The following is a 6,000-nucleotide window of genomic DNA, read 5'->3' on the forward strand; positions in this document are numbered from 1 at the left end:
AAAAAGACCCTGCAGGTTTAGCTAAAGTTTCATATTGTTATGGTTTATACTTGTTATTAACAAGTAGCACGGGGCGGTCGCTCCCCAGATGAAAAAAAAAACGTTGCAAATTTGGGTAGAAATTTCAAGTTTTGGGAAAATCAATCTTACCATGATGTTTCGACATCTCCCCAAGTTACAAAATTTATAAAATCGTTGTAATTTATGAGGTACAGGTAGGTGCATTGATATTTTCCTATGAATGTAAATTGTATTATCATCGATTTTGAAAATTATAATTGCATGTGGTAGTGTAGTTTAACAAAATGATAAGTTTCGATTCAGCTTCAGCCATAGCCGTACGAGTCCAAACCATTTTTTTTTTTGGGGGGGGGGGGCAGAATGTAAATTTGCCCAAATCTGCACGCTTTTATAGAAATTGTCCAAATATAATGTATGCGGTGCATGATAACAGTGAAAAACTAACATCGATGCTTCTGCACTTCTGCACTAGGTAGGAGTAACAAATATTGTTTTTCACCCAACAAATAAAAAAACGATCCCACTTAAATATTCTGTATAAAAAGTATTTGGATCTTCATTGACTTTTATAAATTTAATGTTACTATCCTCACTGTGTATCCTTTTCAGGTGTTATTTTTGTAATCAGAGTAAAACCTTTTTTTGCACTCTGTACTTTCTACTTTACATCTGTAAGATCTTTTTCTACAATCCATTGCTTATCTTAAAAATAACTTATCTGTGTTAAAATACCTCATTGTGTATGCAGGCTACTGTAATTAATTCTCCATTGTATACTATCTATGCCAATGAGGTAATAGGCCTATCAAAATTAAGATAGGCATGCACATCCAGATATAATGTTTTAGGTATGTTGCTCTCATAGTCAAATTTCTGCAGTATTGCAGGCGCTTGCTAACTGCTGACATCAAAACCAAGGGCTATACAATACATCTGCAGTAAACTATAGTACGGTACACATAACCAATGCATGCTAGCTTATCGTGCAGCAGTAACTGTTGAATGCTTGAACTAAAAACTATAAAAATATGCTTTCTACATCATCACAAGAAAGTCCAGTAGCGTAGCCAGGAATTTTGAAAGGGGGGGTTTTGACAACCCAGCGGCGGGGGGTCTGGGGGGCCTCCCCCAGAAAATTTTGAAAAATTACTTTGAATTTGGTGCATTCTGAGAGCATTTTAACAAAAATGTGGTTACGAATATTCCTGTAAAATGGTGGTGTCTGGTGGCATAGCAAAAGAATAAGATCATGTTTTCTTCGGCATTTTTCGGAAATAAAGCTAAGTCTCTATGTTTTCCTGTTGCTAATTCCTGGCTGAGATGTTTGGTATTGGCAAAACTTGCTTTTTTAATGCAATTTTGTTTAAAATTAGGCAATTTTTTTTAGACTGAAAGCATCATTCTCAATATCGTGACGTCACACGCGTGCCAAAGGGGGGGGTTGTAACCCCCAAAACCCCTCCTTGGCTACGCCACTGCAAGAAACACTTTCTATGCATGCAGCTTGCCAACATTTTTTTGCAACCAGAAAAAGCAGGTCAAGTTAATGCAAACAACTGGATCTGTCGCCACAGAACAGAAGTCAAGAATCAAGACATTAATGAAAAATGTGAAGCTGCCATGTTTCACACAAGATCATGCAATAAAGCAAATATTTTGCCAGCTTGCATGGCAGGTTTTGAGTTTGGAAAGCTTTGAAATAAATGAATATATTATGATTGGTTTGAGATGAAATATTTCAGCAGTAGCATTTTAAATGTTGGTGAAATTAACATGACAGTGCATAAACAAACTAAATATTTTATTTTTATTTTGGGACGCAAATGTATCATTTTAATTTGGGTAGTTTTATAAAAGTAACCAAACAAAGCTAAGCAACACCACAACATTACATCAGGTATAACATTTTTTTTAAATGTTGTGGTGTTGTTAGCTATGTCTGTTTATGACTGAAAAAGTACTGTAACCTCTCCACCCGAATCGTTTTATAAAAGTATTCACCAGATTTATATAAATTCATATTTTGTAGTCGCCCAAATCAAGATGATGCATTTATGGATATTATGAAAAAAATTAAAGACTTTGTAAATTTTGATGCCGAGGCAACTGCATCATGCCAATTTGGGAAGTTTTATAAATAGATTATGATCAGATAATTTCATATTTTTTTGTTGCCCAAATCTAAACGATAAACAGACATAACTCAGCAACAACACTACATTTAACATTATAAAAACAAAAAACAAAAAGCGAACGTTTTCGGCTAGTCATATAGCCCTTTTCAAGCCTATAAGAAAAATACATTTTTAAAAGAAATGTTAAAGAATTATATAGTATCACAGCAAAAATATGGTCAAATCTAAACATTTGAGGAACTGTCTCGCTCACACAAAATGATAACTGAAAATTACACAGCACAACGGGTCAAGTATTTCAGTTATCATTTTCAGTGGCCATATTTATTTCAGTGGCCATTCCGTCAAAAAGTAGGCTATCGATGTTATCATTTTTGTTTATCTACCACTCGATCTATCACTGTGTCATATTGATTTGGAAACTTAAAAAACCTGAAATTGTTTTAGAACTGGTAGACAACTTTTGGGCAATCTTTTTTATGAAACTATACAGGGGCGGCGCCAGCCAATAATGAGTGGGGTGGACAAAATATTTTGAGGTAATATGAACAAAAGAATAGAATGGGGCCAAACGCTCCCATACATTTCCTCTGCGGTCCATAGAATTGCCAACTACGATCTTTATGTTAGCAAGCTTGTCGTTATTTTATGTCATGGAGCTGCTGCAATGATAAGCGGCCTCATAAAAATTTATTGGGTGGCCCCTTAAACAGAATTTTAAAAAACCTGGCTATTACCGGTACCTAATAATACCCATTGCCATAGGTTAAGAACAGAGATGTAGCCTACGTATACGCCGCAAGTATGCGGCGTAGACTTTTTGTTTACGCTAACGCTTGCGGCCACATTTTTTTGGATAGTTTGCGCTTGAGGCTACGCCGTAAAGTTTTCGCGGTTTTTTAGCGCATAGCGTCAACGCATAGGCTACTTTTTAATGTCTTTTTTTCGCTACAACACGCCAATACCTTCCAGCGCTGCAGTTGAAAGAACGTTTTCAATGGGCAAAGACATATTGGAACCAAAACACAGCAAAATGTCTGATGAACACTTTCAGATGCTTGTGTTTCTTCGTGGAAATTCAAAATAAAACTTGTTTGTTTCGAGTGGTTTATACCGTGTGAATGTTTGGCACCTAGCAAACAAAATTAGTTTACGCTAATGTATGCGCTGACGCCGCCAACTTTTTTTACAAGTTACGTTGACGCATACAGCGCATGATTTTTCAAACGTTTGCGTTAACGCTGACGGCGTCAATATTTTTTGTATGCGCGTACATTACTGGTTAAGAATCACTGCACTAAAGTTTTATTTTGCGCTCGCAGGTCAGTTGAAAAGCTTTCACCATTTTGAGGACCAGTGTTGTCGGCAATGTCTCGCTTACTGCTGATCTGCACCAGATGTTCAAGTCTTTGTAATGATGGCAGGTCGCAGATAATAGTTTATTGTCTTATTTTGCTGTGGATACGTTCACAAGATGCCACAGTCATGGGTAAAGTAGCAACAGTAGCAATAATTTGAAACAAATCGCTGTACAAATGATTTAAGATCGTTTTGTCCACACAATTTCAAAAGTGAAGGCAGACACAACCACACGGTCCACTTTGGTGCTTTTCAATTTCTAGTTTCCACTTGTGACAATTAGGTGACCCCAAAAAAGAAGGTCCTATTGCTGCCCAACCTGATTTTCATGGAAATTATAGAATTTAACTAAATATTCAACTTTAGGCAAATTTGATGGAGACATGTGCGTGTAATAAAATGCAGCTGCATTTGACATTAATTCACATGTTTGATCCGAATAGCCTAACGCTTTTTAAGTTCATTCAGCATTCTGTCAAAGGATAAAGAAAAATCTCGTCTTAACTATTCTGTAATGGATTCAGATTCACTCCACGGAAGACTGTTGCAACCTATCAATAATATCTGACCATCTCGGAAATGGCTTGGTGGGTAGCGGCATCGCTTAGCCGGCGTAGTGGTTTCACTGGTAATTTGATTTCTATCCGCAAACAGCGATGTGTTGAAAACCAATTTGGTAAAATCTTCCTCTGAACGCAGTGAGTTAAATGCTCTTGTCAAGTCGTTGATAGCAGCAACCCCAGTGGTGAGATCCATTTCTTTACTTTTTAAATAATCTGAAGCCTGTTTACTTAACGAAAAGCATTTATGAAGAATTAGACTAGCAGTAACAAATTCAGTTTGCTTGATGCGGAACAAACATCCAGTAGATACACCATTACCTTCGTTTGACATTTGTTGGAACATTGACAGCAGTGCTGGATATAGGCTACATTACAACATTACATTACAACTTCAACAATCGGAAACTTCACTCTGTCAATCTCGGTGACCGGGCCTGCGTCAGTGATTCAAAGCCTCTACAAGTATGCGAAACTGCCAGGATTAAGCTCTGCTAGAAGCTTTCCCAGTCCGAGGATAAAGATTCAATTAATCAATCAATTAATAACAACATCCAGATCATCTGAACGTGCAGACCAATGAGACCATCTAGTAGCCTATCAGATAACGAGTGCAATGCAATTTTTCCAGACGTGATTCCATCCTTTTTAAAATGCTCTTTATACAAAAAAATGTATCTTGGGAGAACAGTCCATAAAGTTGTAGATGTTACCAATTGTTTTGACTGTCGCTACGTTTTCAACACTGTGCTCAAGCGCAAGATTTAGTCGGTGTGCAAAACAATGAAAATATACCGACGGTTTGGCACCCGCTGCAATTAGGTGTTGCTGTGCACCTTCATCCTTGCCTGACATGTTGGTGGCCCCATCAAAACCTTTGCCTATTAGGTCTTACAAAGCTTGTGTCTCAGCTGTGATAAAAGCCATCACCTCAAAATGGTAAAATTAGACTACAATCAATCAATACAATAGAGCGATAACCATGAAGATTCTTTATTTCTTCGTATGTCAATGCTGCAACAGTAATTCATAAGTAAGAAGTTGAAATTAATTTATGACGTGGTCACTTGGCCCCCCTAACCCCCTGCATACACCCCCCAAGCTTTCTCATCGGATCTCGACAAATTACAAAATTGACCATAAATAGAAGTGGGGTGGACATGTCCACCCCAGTCCCCCCCGTGGCGCCGCTACTGAAACTATAGCCTACCTAAAGCAGCATGACGCAGTTGCCTAAAATCAATGAAACCTTGAATTTCGTTTAATTATATAATTAATTAGCCTACACCTACCGAAGAAGACATGTTGATCTCGATTCAATAATTCTGAAGCGAATTGTTGTTAAGCTACTGTAAATGCAGTAGGTATGCATGGTTTCTCTTTGTATTGCCCACATCAAGTTTATAGCCTAATCTGACATGCCCAAGCCTGACTAAATTTATATCCATAACTTGAACTGACTTCCCATATAGTCCTAGGCATAGTCTAATACAGTGGTTTCTAACCTTTTTTCTATCAAGCCCCCCTTCAATAATGGTCATGTGCCTCGCGCCCCCCTAGGTTTTAAATAAGTAGGCTATCATACCAAAAAATTGCATTTTTGTCTGTTTATTATAGGCTACACATCAGTTAGATAGGCTACTTAACTATGCTTCATAGCGACTAGATTTTTAATGTGAGGTTTAACTCCAGAGAGTGAACAACGTAAGTCTCCTTCAACTCTCAGCCTGTTTCTGTACTTGGAGAAATTTGATAAATCTGAAGGAGTTCAGCGCAAAATAGTTTTGTAAAGTTCTGGTCGAACTAATAAAGCAAGAATTATTGAATACAATATAAAATAAGATAAAATACAAAATATGACGAACAGCGTAGGTTCTAGGACATTAAAATAATTTAAAAAAAATTGAAATTGATGTAGAGCTCGC

Source organism: Aplidium turbinatum, chromosome 4 (assembly GCF_918807975.1).
Source record: "Aplidium turbinatum chromosome 4, kaAplTurb1.1, whole genome shotgun sequence".
Classification (NCBI taxonomy): domain Eukaryota; kingdom Metazoa; phylum Chordata; class Ascidiacea; order Aplousobranchia; family Polyclinidae; genus Aplidium; species Aplidium turbinatum.